This window comes from Aquarana catesbeiana, linkage group LG02 (assembly GCF_042186555.1).
Source record: "Aquarana catesbeiana isolate 2022-GZ linkage group LG02, ASM4218655v1, whole genome shotgun sequence".
NCBI classification, from domain to species: Eukaryota; Metazoa; Chordata; class Amphibia; order Anura; family Ranidae; genus Aquarana; species Aquarana catesbeiana.
Window position 1 is genome coordinate 610,059,457 of NC_133325.1, and position 13,104 is coordinate 610,072,560.

The window sequence follows — 13,104 nt, forward strand, 5'->3', positions numbered from 1 at the left end:
ATGCCCTTGAAGCTGCAGATGACGGAAAATCAAGTCTCCTGGTACTGTTAGACCTCAGTGCGGCATTCGATACAGTGGACCACAACACCCTACTTATCTGCCTCACAGAAGTAGCAGAAGTCACAGATTCAGAGCTACAATCGTTCACATTGTTCCTGGAAAATCGCTCTCAGACAGTGAAACTAGGAGCCTTCACCTCTGAAACCCGAGCAATATCGTATGGAGTCCCTCAAGGGTCACCTTTATCACCAGTCCTCTTCAACATCTACATCCGTCCGCTCCTCAAAATCATCAGAAATTCGGACCTCCGCTACCACTCGTACGCTGACGACACGCAACTCTACTTTCGCATCGCCGGACAAAAAGACCACTATCAACAACTAGAAAAATGCCTCACATTGATAGACGACTGGATGACCACTAGCTACCTCAAACTCAACGGATCCAAAACAGAGCTTCTTCTATTACACGCAAACCAAAATACAAAAAAACAAGAACCCTTGGACACCGCCCACCGTCTTTGGACAGACCATCTCCCCAAGCACCAAAATGAAAAGTCTTGGAGTCATTTTTGACTCAAAAATGTCAATGGATGCACAAATTGGATCAGTAGTCAGCGGATCTCACCATCTTCTTCGCCTGCTATGCAGACTTATCCCCTTCATTCCAAAAGAAGACAAAGCGGCAGTAGTTGGAACTATCATTAACTCCCGACTCGACTATGCAAACTCCCTCTACACCGGACTACCTAAATACCAGATTGCATGCCTACAGCTCATCCAAAACACCGCAGCAAGACTGATAACAGGAACAAAAACCCTGGGAATCCATTTCCCCATCCCTGAGGAGCCTACATTGGCTAACCATAAAGGATCGGATCACATTCAAGACCCTCTGCCTTACCCACAAATGCCTTCATGGAAACGCTCCTAAATACCTATTCGAGAAAATAAAACGCTACGTACCTAATCGCAGTCTTCGATCAACCTACCAAAACCTCCTCCACGTTCCCAAATCCTGCTACAAATCGAAGGGAGAACGAAGATTCGCAGTCCAAGGACCACGGCTATGGAACACTCTACCGACCAACATCCGTATGGAAGAAAACCATCAGGCCTTCAGGAAGAAACTCAAGACCTACCTCTTCTAACAAGCTGGACCCACAAGATGGACCAAACGCCTTGAGGTGATTCAGTTCGCATTTGCAGCGCTATACAAGTCATTCATTCATTCATTGAAACGACTCTTGAAATTGAAATGTCTCTTTGGCCATTCAGGGCAAAACAATATTGTTCTGTTAGCCCACTCTGACCTACTTCATTCCTCCATTAAGCTGTACAACAAACCTAGTGTAAGCTCTGTGTCGGAGTTTACACAGTGTTGATGATGTCCTCCTCCTCATTACATGTTCAGAGCTGGGGATTAGCTACACAAGCCCCTGCACAGCATTATGGAGTTCACATTTCCTCCAGTACCTACAAACAATTTTCCCACAGAGCAATAGAGTGGTGAATGAGCACTAGAAATGTGCACATAAGTGGATATGGGGTGGGCTAGCAAGAGACTCTGTTACTCTGTATTTCTATTGTTTCTATATATGACAGGCTCCCACTGTCACTGGTTCCCCAGGGATGGTGAATGGAATGGCTCTGGGACTGTGGGTGGATTCTACTCTGTATCTTTGATTAGTATTGTCACAATACTCTACTACTATTTATTCCAATGGGGCATCTAGGTGATGTGTGGGCTGCTTCCATAGACCTCCTTTGGCAATCGTTATAACTGTTGGATCAAAGATTTGGTGCACTACACCAGAATGGTAAATTCCAAATGGAAGGTTTTATTCCAAAACATGTAGTTGATTCAATAGCCAATGCATTTCAGGGGCTAAATCATGGTACACCTGAAAATGGATTTTCACGAATCTCTTTGGGACTATTTGACATCTGATGGTTACCTTGCATTTGATGCTAGTACAATACCTGATGAAGTGTGTACTGATATACCTTAATGAAAGTTGATGGTAAAAAAATACACTGGAAGTAAAAAAGGCCAAATTGTATGCTTTGTGTGGTACCACAGTGAGCATGTGCATAGATGAATGCTTTGTCCACATCATAGATGATTTCGTACAATGCTGTTTGTGATTGCTTGTGTTATTGATAAACTGATACTTACATTGCCTTATTTGAACTGTTAGCATGACATACATATTTTTAGACTGCTTTTTTACTGGCATGTAGGTGGGGTGCAGCGTGGTGTGGAGGCACTAATTCACACAGTCGGGTGCAATATAAAACTTGTATTGAAATAATGCAGCAACAGTTCACAAAAGACCCAGTGGAAAGCTACCCAGCCAATCATATTCAGAGTTTCCAATGACGTGAAGAAGTAGGTTTCAACCGAACCAACAGCGTTTGTTGAGGGGGGACAGAATGTGACCTGGCCATCTTGTGCCTAATCGGGAAGGTATCCAGATAGATGCAGCCGTAAATTTTCCCTCCTCATCAGGAACCATTCCCTATCCCTAGTACTGTCCCTAACAGACGGAGTACCTTTCCCTACGCTACCCACTCACATCAAGCACGCCAAAGCCAGGGGCCGGGTCTTAAATAGACTCTGTCACACCTAAGATGGCTGCAAGAGTCATATGAGGGGCCAGCATCCAGTCGGATCACTGCCCCAGTGACTCAGGAAACCATAGAGGAACCCTGTTTTCCATTATTTCCTCTCCCTCTGCATGGCTGCTGCGGTTAAGCGCCACCTGCAGTGGAGACTTTCGTTTAGTTTAGCTTTTATAACTTTAGTAAGCAAAATTACCTGCATATGAGGCACAAAAAAGCAGTATTATTATGAAGTTTGTTATATTATAATGCACATTGTAAACAGGGCTGCAACATATGCACTGAACATGATTGTATGCTCTGGCAAATGGATTTAGGGGTTGTTGGGTGATTGTGGGTCTATTAGAACCTGCAATGCAAACATGCCATTTAGCTTTACAGTGTTTGTTCCCTGCTCTTGTGCTTTTGCATTTTTGACAAATCAAACCCATTCTGTCATACTGAAATGAGTCCAAGGGGTGTATTTACTATAAAATTTGCAAAGTTATTTGTCACTGCATCCAAGTACATTCTGTAGGAATTTGGGCAAAATTTAAAGTTACTAGGCTATTTTTTCTTCAAGTTGGATGTCCTTCAGTCATAAGAATACCATAAATATACTGCATTAGGACCACTAGATGGAGCGGATGATCATAGTAAATAAACACTTACTTCCAATGATTGTCAGCTCCGTTTAATGGCCATAATGAGATATTTTCCTGATTCGCACTGCTCTTATGAATGAAGAACATCTGACCTGGAGAGAGAGTTACTTAGTAACATTCAATGTTGCCAGCATTCATACAGAAAGAATATATATGCAGTTTGGCAGGGCGAATAGCTCTGCAAACTATTTATAAATACACCCCGGGGTCATTGATTTAAAGTTGAACCTAAGTCTGCTGGATAAGGGTGGGCTCTTGCCATAGTGTACAATACCACTCACCTTATGGCACACTTACATATATGAATGCCTTCCTCCATGGCTGACTGATCCATGTTCAAAAGCTAAGCTTTGTCCCCCACCACCGTCATCTTCTCACTGTTTCTTTCAGGCCCTCCCTTTGTTCCCCTGCATAGATACAAAGAAGTTATATCTTCCCCAGCACTTGGCCCCATAAGTCAGGAGCGTACAGTGAACTGCGCATGCGCCATACAGAGTACTTAGACAATACAAATTTGCTAGGAGTCAGAGGAAGAAGGTTTCTGTGTTGAAGCATATTTCTTCTGCCAAAAAATTCTACCTCATAGCAATTTTTATATTTGAGCAGTTTAGTTCCGCTATAAAAAAATGTAATAGGTTCAATGCTATTTTTATATATAGTTTATCACATATATATATTTTATCACATTTATAACCCACTGTTGAGTGGGTTGTAAATTTTCACTGGACATGACTGGTGTATAGTTTGTGCAGTTTACATTTGTAGATGTACAGTTCTAACAGATGGTTTCTACGATAATAATCAGGAACTTTTCCTATATGTGGTTATCTTATGATGGTTTAGACATTTTTTTCTTACGATTAAAGATTAATAGGTCATTGTGTATGTCACATGTGGGTATTATTATATCAACATCCAATGATAAACTCAGTAGGGGATATAGGAGTTGTAAGTGAAATGATCATAACATGTGCAGCTATTATTACACTGCTGTTCCGCATGCAACCAGCCAGCTGTAGTAGAGTATCATGTCCTTCATACAGGACCTGTGACTATTGCTGAAGTGCAACCTGTGTGGTCTTTAAACAGGGCATGTATAAGACTAAAGTCAGCCTGGGTCACTTTGTTAGTGGTTCAGCCACAGCCTAGGAACTTATGGAATTTAACAAGTTTAATTTAAGAAATAAGGAGCTCAATGGAATTTTAAAGTCATGCAACAGCTTTAAAAAAGTAAATAATTTAAAATCACCTCTTACGTCCTGTAGAACTATCCCAATATTTTATTGAGTGTTGCTTGCAAGATGGTATTCAGTGTCACATATATATCAAGTTAGGAAAAGTTACATTGTATAATATATACATACTGTATATAAATATTTTATATATATACATACATACATATATATATATATATATATATATATATATATATATATATATATATATATATATATATATATATATATACATATACAGTATATATGTACAGTTGTGCTCATAAGTTTACATACCCTGGCAGAATTTATGATTTCTTGGCCATTTTTTAGAGAATATGAATGATAACACAAAAACGTTTCTTTCGCTCATGGTTAGTGTTTGGCTGAAGCCATTTATTATCAATCAACTGTGTTTACTCTTTTTAAATCATAATGACAACAGAAACTACCCAAACGACCCTAATCAAAACTTTACATACCCCAGTTCTTAATACCATGTGTTGCCCCCTTTAACATCAATGACAGCTTGAAGTTTTTTTGTGGTATTTGTGGAGGAGGCTCTTTTTCTTCTCAGATGGTAAAGCTGCCCATTCCTCTTGGCAAAAAGCCTCCAGTTCCTGTAAGTCTTGGGCTGTCTTGTATGAACTGCACATTTGAGTGGCTCAAAGATATTGAGGTCAGGAGACTGAGATGGTCACTCCGGAACCTTCACTTTATTCTGCTATAGCCAATGACAGGTCGACTTGGCCTTGTCGTTTGGATCATTGTCCCATGCGCAGCTTCCTGGCCGATGAATGCAAATGTTTCTCCAGTATTTTTTGATAACACACTGCATTCATCTTTCCAACAATTTTGACCAAATTTCCTGTGCCTTTGTAGCTCACACATCCCCAAAACATCAGCGATCCACCTCTGTACCTTTCATCATAGGCCTTGTTGACTCCTCTCCAAATGTAGCGTTTATGGTTGTGGCCAAAAAGCTACATTTTGGTCTCATCACTCCAAATGACTTTGTGCCAGAGGGTGTGAGGCTTGTCTTTGTGCTGTTTGGCATATTGTAAACGGGATACTTTGTGGCATTTGCGTAAAAAATGGCTTTCTTCTGGTGACTCTAACATGCAGTCTTTTTATATCTTTTTATATCCCTTTCCTGTTTTATACAGTTCAGCTACCTTTTCCCTCAGATCCTTTGACAATTCTTTTGCTTTCCCCATGACTCAGAATCTAGAAACGTCATTGCAGTACTGGATGAAAGATGCAAGGGTCTGTCAGGAGTCCAGAAACGCATTTGCCTTTTATATACACACACACTAATTACAAGCGAACAGATCACAGGTGAGAATGGTTACCTTTTATTAGCCATTCAAACCCCTTTGTGTCAACTTGTGTGCATGTTATCAAGCCAAAATCACCAGGGTATGTAAACTTTTGATCAGGGTCATTTGGGTAGTTTCTGTTGCCATTATGATTTAAAAAGAGTGAACACAGTCGATTGATAATAAATGGCTTCAGCCAAACACTAACCATGAGTGAAACAAATGTTTTTGTGTCATCATTCATATTCTCTGAAAAATGGCCAAGAAATCATAAATTCTGCCAGGGTATGTAAATTTATGAGCACAACTATATATATATATATATAGTGAAAAAATTTAAGGGGGTCTGAACACTTTCCAACCCCACTGTATATATATATATATATATATATATATTTATATTTATACAGTGGGGATGGAAAGTGTTCAGACCCCCTTAAATTTTTCGCTCTTTGTTATATTGCAGCCATTTACTAAAAGCATTTAAGTTCATTTTTTTCCTCATTAATGTACACACAGCACCCCATGTTGACAGAAAAACACAGAATTGTTGACATTTTTGCAGATTTATTAAAAAAGAAAAACTGAAATATCACATGGTCCTAAGTATTCAGACCCTTTGCTCAGTATTTAGTAGAAGCACCCTTTTGATCTAATACAGCCATGAGTCTTTTTGGGAAAGATGCAACAAGTTTGTCACACCTGGATTTGGGGATCCTCTGCCATTCCTCCTTGCGGATCCTCTCCAATTCTGTCAGGTTGGATGGTAAACGTGGGTGGACAGCCATTTTTAGGTCTCTCCAGAGATGCTCAATTGGGTTTAAGTCAGGGCTCTGGCTGGGCCATTCAAGAACAGTCACGGAGTTGTTGTGAAGCCACTCCTTCGTTATTTTAGCTGTGTGCTTAGATCATTGTCTTGTTGGAAGGTAAACCTTCAGCCCAGTCTGAGGTCCTGAGCACTCTGGAGAAGGTTTTCGTCCAAGATATCCCTGTACTTGGCCGCATTCATCTTTCCCTCGATTTCAACCAGTCATCCTGTCCCTGCAACTGAAAAACACCCCCACAGCATGATGCTGCCACCACCATGCTTCACTGTTGGGACTGTATTGGACAGGTGATGAGCAGTGCCTGGTTTTCTCCACACATACCGCTTAGAATTAAGGCCAAAAAGTTCTATCTTGGTCTCATCAGACCAGAGAATCTTATTTCTCACCATTTTGGAGTCCTTCAGGTGTTTTTTTAGCAAACTCCATGCGGGTTTTCATGTGTCTTGCACTGAGGAGAGGCTTCCGTTGGGCCACTCATAAAGCCCCGACTGGTGGAGGGCTGCAGTGATGGTTGACTTTCTACAACTTTCTCCCATCTCCCGACTGTATCTCTGGAGCTCAGCCACAGTGATCTTTGGGTTCTTCTTTACCTCTCTCACAAGGCTCTTCTCCCCCGATAGCTCAGTTTGGCTGGACGGCCAGCTCTAGGAAGGGTTCTGGTCGTCCCAAAAGTCTACCATTTAAGGATTATGGAGGTCACTGTGCTCTTAGGAACCTTAAGTGCAGCAGATTTTTTTCTGTATCCTTGGCCAGATCTGTGCCTTGCCACAATTCTGTCTCTGAGCTCTTCAGGCAGTTCCTTTGACCTCATGATTCTCATTTGCTCTGTCATGCACTGTGAGCTGTAAGGTCTTATATAGACAGGTGTGTGGCTTTCCTAATCAAGTCCAATCAGTATAATCAAACACAGCTGGACTCAAATGAAGGTGTAGAACCATCTTAAGGATGGTCAAAAGAAATGGACAGCACCTGAGTTAAATATATGAGTGTCACAGCAAAGGGTCTGAATACTTAGGACCATGTGATATTTCAGTTTTTCTTTTTTAATAAATCTGCAAAAATGTCAACAATTCTGTGTTTTTCTGTCAATATGGGGTGCTGTGTGTACATTAACCACTTCAGCCCCGGAAGATTTTACCCCCTTCTTGACCAGAGCGTTTTTTGCGATTCGGCACTGCGTCGCTTTAACTGACAATTGCGCGGTCGTGCGACGTGGCTCCCAAACAAAATTGACATCCTTTTTTTCCCACAAATAGAGCTTTGTTTTGGTGGTATTTGATTGCCTCCGCGATTTTTATTTTTTTGCGCTATAAACAAAATAAGAGCGACAATTTTGAAAAAAACCGCATTATTTTTTACATTTTGCTATAATAAATATCCCCCAAAAATGTATAAAAAAACCCATTTTTTTTCCTCAGTTTAGGCCGATCGTATTCTTCTACATATTTTTGGTAAAAAAAAATCCCAATAAGCGTTTATTGATTGGTTTGCGCAAAAGTTATAGCGTTTACTAAATAGGGGATAGTTTTATGGCATTTTTATTAATAATTTTTTTTTTTACTAGTAATGGCGGCGATCAGCGATTTTTATTGTGACTGTGACGTTATGGCGGACATGTCGGACATTTTTGACACATTTTTGGGACCATTGTCATTTATACAGCGATCAGTGCGATTAAAAATGCACTGATTACTGTGTAAATGACACTGGCAGTGAAGGGGTTAACCACTAGGGGGCGAGAAGGGGTTAAGTGTGTCCTAGGGGAGTGATTACTAACTGTAGGGGGATGGGCTAGCAGTGTCATTACTCTGATCACGGCTCCCGATGACAGGGAGCCGTGATCAGTGACACTTGTCACTAGGCAGAACGGGGAGATGCTGTTTACATCAGCATCTCCCCGTTCGTCCTCCTTCTCTGAGCTGGCCGCCAAGCTGTCGGCTAATTGCCAGCTCCTATCTCTCCACAGTGACTCACCTGTTGATGATATCCTGCTCATCAGTCATGCCTACTTAAGCCATCCAGTCCAGATGATCTCTACCTTCCCCTTGGTCACATCTCTAGAGACGCTCTACTGTGTTCCTGTTAAAGACTTGCTTGGCTGACATTCATTCTGGCTCCAGATCCTGCTTGCTGTTCTACTACGCTGTTCTCTCTCTCCCTGACATTTTGGCTTGTCTGACTATCCATTCCGGTTCCTGAACTCTGGCTATGTTTTGACTACATTTACTCTGATTACCTTTTTTTATTATTGTAGCAATAACTCACGGTGGAGCTGCTGATTTAAAGCGGGCTGTTTCCGTCACCTTTTTACTTGTAGTGTCACCAATTCCAGATTTAGAGTCCACGTTGAACTTATCATCTAACAATGTAGGCACCAGTCACTTGAGTACTTTTCCAATGCTTTAATGGGAGATAACTGGAAGAAGTAGCAGGAAAGAGGTAGAAGAAGAGCTGCAGGGAAGTTCAAATACCTTTTCTTGGTGTAGCACTAAGGAATTGAAATCTCAGGGATGAATATATCTTCGGTTCAGGATTAAATCTTTGCTCGCCCGGATAGGCCTCTCTCACTAACCTAGCAACCAGTACGCAGCACAAACAGAAAGTCTCTGCCACAGACTTGAGTGAAACAAAACTGTACGATCCTATGCCACAGGATGTAGTAGTTTTCGATCAACAGCAACACAGTACCAGAACCTTTAAGCCGACCCGGCAGTACTATGAGGTAGGTTAACTTAAGATGCGTCCTCCAATTGAGTCACCAGGCCCCTCTCCAGACCAGCGATCCGCATGATCCTTCCATGACGGGTCCTCCCCTGGATTCTTCTCAATTGTCCAGCTTCTTCCCATAGGACAGACAGCACAGGACCATCTCCGCAGCAGTTGTAGTAGCCCCAGACAGACTTCTGGGCCCAGTCACACGCTGCAGCATCGCAGTCCTCTGGGCCGGAGGACCACGAGGTAGGATTCCTAGCACATACCTGTCGGCCAGGAGGGCCAGTAGGTGGAATGAAAAAGACCCAGAAATATGGCGTCTGTCCCTTAAATACCCCCTCCCAGAATTCACCGCAGGGGACAACCTCTGCCGAGTTACTTCTGAGAAAGAAGAGCACTCAATACACCTCACTTTGCAGTTTTCAGCTCTGGTCTGTAGTGACACCAACATCTACAGGCGACAGAGTGGAACTGCACGCAACACAACCAAGGTTGGAACAGAAGCTAATTTAGCTATAGATTAAATCTGAACCATGTACAGAACAGATGACCAACTAAATTTACATATAAGTCCTCATGCACATGGATGTTTTTACAGCCGCGTTTTTTAGCGTTTTTTACAGCTTAAAAACGCCTGTCTATGTTAGTCTATGGATTCATGCCCACCTAGACGTTTTTGAGCTGCAAATAGCCTAGGCGTTTTTAAGCTGTAAAAAAAACCCAGGACCAGTGCGTTCCGAGGAGCGGCGCTAGAGCTGTAAAAACGCAAAACGCGCAAAAACGCGCAAAAACGCGACCGCGGCGTTTTTTCGCGTTTTTTAACTCCGGCGTTTTTTGGTTAAAAAGAGATGATTGGACACTGTAATCTCTGTAAAAACAGGAATTTCCTGTCTGGACATTAGATTACCCAAGAGTCCTTTGCACAGCCGTGTGACTGTGGTGATATTGGCACCAAGATGGCTAGTGCTAGTGCAGTCTCTCAGGTTGCATTAATCAATGCGGTACAGGCCCATCCAGAATTGTGGGATGTGGCACATCCACTGCATGGAGACCACATCCGCAAGGTGAAAGCCTGGGAGGACATATGTGCTGCGATTACCCCTGGCTGGGAACAAATCAGAAATTCTGAAAGAAAGGAGATAAGTAAGTCTATTTTCCTTGAATGCATGATCTGTTTGTGTGTAATGTAAATGAAGATTGCATATTTAACCCTTTGTTTTCCATGTTATTTTAGGTAAAATTATGCAGCGGCGCTGGAAGTCCCTACGTGACCGTGTCAGGAGGGACCTCACGGACGAAGACAAGGCGGCACGTAGCGGAGCACCAGCGCCAACCAAAAAAAAGCACGTTTACCACACCAATCTCCAATTCCTCAGGCAAAATATGCAGAGCCATACCAGACCGTAAGTTAGGGTTAGGGGTTAGGGTTAGGAGTTAGGGTTAGGGGTTAGGGTTAGGGGTTAGGGTTGGGGTTAGGGGGTTAGGGGTTAGGGTTAGGGGTTAGGGGGTTAGGGGTTAGGGTTAGGGGTTAGGGTTAGGAGTTAGGGTTAGGGGTTAGGGGTTAGGAGTTAGGGTTAGGGGGTTAGGGTTAGGAGTTAGGGTTAGGGGTTAGGGTTAGGGGTTAGGGTTAGGGTTAGGGGTTAGGGTTAGGCTTAGGGGTTAGGCTTAGGGGTTAGGGTTAGGAGTTAGGGTTAGGCTTAGGGGTTAGGGGTTAGGGTTAGGAGTTAGGGTTAGGCTTAGGGGTTAGGGTTAGGGGTTAGGGTTAGGAGTTAGGGTTAGGGGTTAGGGTTAGGAGTTAGGGTTAGGGGTTAGGGGTTAGGGTTAGGAGTTAGGGTTAGGGGTTAGGGTTAGGAGTTAGGGTTAGGGGGTTAGGGGTTAGGGTTAGGAGTTAGGGTTAGGGGTTAGGGTTAGGAGTTAGGGGTTAGGGTTAGGAGTTAGGGTTAGGGGTTAGGGTTAGGAGTTAGGGTTAGGGGGTTAGGGGTTAGGGTTAGGAGTTAGGGTTAGGGGTTAGGGTTAGGAGTTAGGGTTAGGAGTTAGGGTTAGGGGTTAGGGTTAGGCTTAGGGGTTAGGGTTAGGGGTTAGGGTTAGGAGTTAGGGTTAGGGGTTAGGGTTAGGAGTTAGGGTTAGGGGTTAGGGGTTAGGGTTAGGCTTAGGGGTTAGGCTTAGGGGTTAGGGTTAGGAGTTAGGGTTAGGCTTAGGGGTTAGGGGTTAGGGTTAGGAGTTAGGGTTAGGCTTAGGGGTTAGGGTTAGGGGTTAGGGTTAGGAGTTAGGGTTAGGGGTTAGGGTTAGGAGTTAGGGTTAGGGGGTTAGGGGTTAGGGTTAGGAGTTAGGGTTAGGGGTTAGGGTTAGGAGTTAGGGGTTAGGGTTAGGAGTTAGGGTTAGGAGTTAGGGTTAGGGGTAATCGCAGTAATCGTTTATACAATTTGTATTGTTTGCAGGACAACTTCAAATTTTAGACTTGGAGAGGTGGATGAGGAAGATACAGAGCTTCAGAGACCAAACAGTCCAATGACCACCTCTGGATCTCCACGACCGATCAGCGAGGGAGTTGTTGAGGGCACAGATGAGGTAACTGCTTCGGTCTGCCTTTCTATCTCATTGTCTGTCTGTCCATGTACATGTCAATGTAAACATTTTTGTTCTTTTGCAGGAATCGAGGGCTGTGGAAACACCGTCTCCTGCCAGTTTACAAAGTGGAGAGCAGCGCGGTCGTGGCGGTGTTCGTGGCCGTGGGCGTGGACGTCAGGCGAGGGGCGGCTATAATCCCGAGGCTGATGACAGGGTGCTAGCACTGCTGCAGGAAGTGCGGCAGGAGAGGCGCAGTATGGATGCCTTTTTAGACCCCAATAACCCACGCGCCTGCTTCTGCCGCAGCCTTTACCACATCCTGGAGGACATTGGGGGAGACCAAGAGAAACTTTGTATGGATCGCATGTACGGTATTGCAATGCAATACAGACATGCAAAATTGAGTGGCGGGCCACCTCCATGCGATCCATATAATGTTTCTCATGATCCCCCAATGGCCCCTGGGACCTCAGCAGTGCTAGCACCCCACTCTCACTATCAGCCCCCTCCTCCACGCCAACCACCACCTATGCCGTCCCAGACCTCATACCATAGCCTGCAAGCGTATGCTGATTGTCCACCTTCCACCTCCCATTTTCAGCCCTCATACCCTCTACCCCGCTACCAGCAAGATTTTGGGAGTGATCGCCAGGCCCAACCGTTACCCCGTCCCCAATCCCCACATCCCCAATGCAATCAACCATCCACCACCACCTATCACCATTTGTAATCACAAAATAAAATCTTTTTTTTCTTGAAATACCAGTTGTGATCCCAATCCTTTATTTAATTTTTTATTTTTTTTGAAAAGTCTTTTATATGATGCACAACAGCACTCCTTTGCACTCTGCTTGCCCTGAAGGCAGAGTGCAAAGGACTCTATCGTACTCTGCCTTCGGACAAGCGTAAGCTTGCTCTTTTTTGGGCTTAGCCTAGGCTTACCCCGAAGGCAGAGTCAAATTGACTTGTAGAACAATCGTTGACAAATGGACCAAAAAATAACAAACTTAAATTTTGAAATGCTTTATTTCAAAAAACACAAGACAGCAAAGGTAGATGTATTGCAAATATTTTTTAGACATAATCATTCTGCCATGATACCTCTCCATCAGGTGTTTCAAAAAATTCTGCAAATTGGTTTCGAATGCTCATGACACGTGCAGTTGAACGCAAGTCCATAAATTGAACCCTCTGAA

General features: G+C 43.3%; 1 long non-coding RNA gene across 1 annotated transcript; it reads left to right on the top strand.

The window, feature by feature from the left end:
• The first annotated feature begins 11,704 nt into the window (after nt 1–11,704).
• Nucleotides 11,705–12,668, top strand: LOC141130040 (uncharacterized). The gene is made up of 2 exons (XR_012241961.1): nt 11,705–11,908; nt 11,991–12,668. It is a non-coding gene; the product is annotated as an uncharacterized lncRNA (long non-coding RNA).
• The last annotated feature ends 436 nt before the right edge of the window (nt 12,669–13,104 follow it).